This window comes from Nannospalax galili, unplaced genomic scaffold (genome assembly GCF_000622305.1).
Source record: "Nannospalax galili isolate Female #2095 unplaced genomic scaffold, S.galili_v1.0 scaffold132, whole genome shotgun sequence".
Taxonomy (NCBI): domain Eukaryota; kingdom Metazoa; phylum Chordata; class Mammalia; order Rodentia; family Spalacidae; genus Nannospalax; species Nannospalax galili.
The window spans coordinates 4,155,126-4,158,624 of record NW_008332644.1 but is presented as its reverse complement, the minus strand read 5'-3'; the positions used below and the strand labels follow the sequence as shown (position 1 = coordinate 4,158,624).

At 37.6% G+C, this 3,499-nt stretch overlaps 1 pseudogene; it reads left to right on the top strand.

Moving 5' to 3' along the window:
• The first annotated feature begins 472 nt into the window (after window positions 1-472).
• LOC115069367 lies at window positions 473-2,671 on the top strand (annotated as a pseudogene).
• Window positions 2,672-3,499: the final 828 nt, after the last annotated feature.

Here is a 3,499-nt window from a genome sequence, read left to right as displayed (position 1 = left end):
CAATGAAGGATAAATTCTAATAGGAAGAACATGTTTGGTTTTTTTGTTTTTGTTTTTATAATCTGCATGTCTTTACTTGAATCCCATCTCTATGACATACAATTCTAAGTGACCTGGAAGTCTGAGTCTCCTTGTTCTTTTGTGAAGATCATGATGTAGACTAATACTGAATTTGCCTAAATGTGTATCATTAAGCAAATAAATTGATTAAAAATTTATGTAGCAAGATGACTTAGAAGAGAACATACGAACAGAATGAATATCATTCCTATATCATCTGTAACAGAATTCTTATCTTCTTTGAAACATAGCTTTCTAGAAGGTGTGAGTTAGAGAAAAATTGAAAACATATAGTCATTCTCTCTTTCTAATATAGATCCCATTACTGCCTTTCTGAAGCATTCTTTGATTTTAGTTTTCCTGGTCCCTAATAGCAAATAGCTCTAGATGCTCATTCTGTTCTACTAGAAACATGGTTATTCAATATAGGTAGGAAGGAAAGAGCAAGGGGGGTCTAAGGACATAAAGCAAATGTGTCAAAAGCTGGCTTTCCACTCATCCTTGCATTTCCTCCTGTTCAGCTCAGCTTGGATCTAACTGGAGATGATTTTGTTCTTTTCTGGAGATGATTTTTGTTCTCCAAGAGACATGTGGCAATGTCTAGAGACAGTGTTGGCTGTCCCCACTAGGGACAGGATACCATTAAGCACCCTGCCATGCACAAGACAGTGCTACACATCAGAAAATCTTCCATTACAAAATGTCAGTGGTGTTCGTATTTGAGAGCCAATAACTGACCAGGTTATAATCAGACTAGACATAGATACAAGCAAAAGGCCCAAATCTAAGCCAAAGAATAGTGAGTTTGGCTCTTGAGATAAAGTCCTTTATTTGATTCCAGACAAAGTGATCAAAGTTCAGAGACGCTTAAAATCAACAAAGGAATTGTAGGAGCTAAGGCCCAGCATTTATGTAGAAAATTCTGCCTGATCAGTGCTCAGATTTTCCTCCAATTGGATTTTCAGGAATCCTTTGCAATAGATCACAACAGCAGTAGTTTGAAAAAACTGATACTTTCAGGAGTGATTAAGAGGTTGTTAAGCAAATCACTTGCTTAGCTCTAGACAGAGCTGCTTAGAAGGGAAACTTTCAGCTGTTTTAAACATTAATTGGAAAGTAGCTAGGAAATAAAAGGTTAAAAATTTTGATTGAGGTTATGGCTTTTATTTGTGGATGAATTTACAGATTTACATTTCCACATTTTAATTCCCTATGCTATAATGTGAGGTTTTCACTTCTTATTTTCTGCTTTTTCATTGAATTTAAAGCAAATACTGATGTTGAAACTGGGAGGAAGGCACGAGAGTAGGAATTCAGTCTCTGCCCCTCTTAGGTAGCATTTTGCTCCTAAGAAGAAGATTTGAGGCAAGGTTTCAGGGTATGATAAACAGCTCAAGTAAACCTCTCTTAATTCCCTAGAGTATTGTGGCAAAAAGTAAACCAAATCAAACCACAGACAATAGCAACACAACTCTGCACCGAACTGAACATTCATCTCTCTCTACCTCCCGACTTCAAAAATAATGTAAACAGCCCAGCCTCCTCAAACTTGAAGCCATGCCTTCACTGCCATAATATACTCATATTTGACAGGGTTTTAAATACGTTGATACCGAAACTCTACGTGGCACTTACAGGAACATCTTCTTTGATATTTGGACAAATATTTATATATGAATGGTAGTACGTCTGTAAGCACGCACCTCTTTAATTAACTATCTGTAAGCTACTTTTGACCTTCAACAGAAGGCACAGAGAACACCATTTCAGAGCCAGGCTCCTCTTCCAGCAACACTTAAAGGGTAACCCTCAGATAGAATCTGACAGGGTTCAAAGTATGAAGAAACCTCTAAAGCTTTTTACACAAGAAGGAAATACATGTGAGTGACTGGTAAAGCACCACTAACATATTCTGACATGAACTTGTCAGTCCAGGATCATCAGGCTTTTTACATGTGTGATAGGCATTTCATATTCTTCAGTAAGTTATATGGAAAGCAGAGAAGGGAAAAATTCCCTCAGCTCCAATCAAAACAGCCTATCAAGCTGCAGAAATAAATAGTGACTGTGTCCTGAATACATTCTACTAGTTGAGGATGAAGAAACAACTGTCATGGACTCTGAAGGACTAAAGAGGCCCTCAAAGCAGGAGAGACAATATGTGGGGTACCCACAACAGTGCCACAGCCAAGGCTTCAACGTACAATCCAACTGAGGAGAGATATCAGTGTATTGGTTTAAATTAAAAGAGGCCTGGCAAAGTGTGCAAGAAAATCAGAAGAAGAGAAGCAGTAAAAATGACATATTTGATTAAAAAATTTGCTTCTCTTACTATGTTGAACACCCATGGAAATCTCCTGTAACCCCTTGTAGAATTACAGGCCTATGCAGATGTTCAGGCAGTCACAGCAAACTATGATGGTATAAACCTTCCTATGTCAGCAGAAATCTGTTATACAGCAGCATTGTTGAAAACAAGGGTTGTTTCAGATAAAATTTCTCCAAAAAGAGCCTCAAGAAGAGGGTAAGCACAGCAGAAAATATTGCTGTGGAAGTGCTTCAAAGAACTGTGGAGTTTAGCTCTTATCTTCCAAAACAAATTTTATGGTGAAAATATTACTTTTATTTTACCTTATCAAATTAATGAGAGTATAAATCAGAGTTCAGTTTTCTGTGATTTGGGCCAGAATTGCTTTAGCGTGCTCTATTTAATATTCAGTTTAAATGGGATAGTAAAAGACTTTTAGAGGGGCTAGAGAGATGACTCAGCCGTTAAGAATACAGACTGATCTTACAGATGGTGGTTTTGATTCTCAGCATCTACATGGTAGCTAACAACGGTCCATAACTCCAGTTCCAGAGAATCCAATACTTTCTTCTGACTTTTAGGGGCATTGCATGGCATGGGTGTACACATGCAGGCAATACACTCATACACATAAGATAAAAGACATTTTAAAAGACATTTAGAAATGTGGTTAGGAACAATTAGGCTTTGTAATTGCAGTCAAAGTAAAATCTGAATTGAATTTTTAAAAACTCCACCAATTTGACACTAACACCTACATCTTGGTTAATCAAAGACTTTGGAGTAAAGAGTTGGAGTCTCAGAATGAACCTTATGCTTCAAGTTTTTTAAGTACCCATGTTAATCCACAAAGACCTGACACCAAATAAGTTGGGTATCACTGGTCATAAAGTAGATTCTAGTTTTGTTTGAAGAGTGTTGGATATGGAGCATCCAAAGGTCTAAAGGGACATGAAGAGGCCCTTCCAAGTCAAGCACAGCAGTAATGAGAGATTCACAGGACCCACTTGCAAGGGCTTCAAAGCTTTGACAGACAGGCACACTATGACCATATAGGTAAGTTGAACACCTCAAGGATGAAATTGTCACAAGATGCAGATGAATTCCAATGATTGCAGAGACATCTTGTAC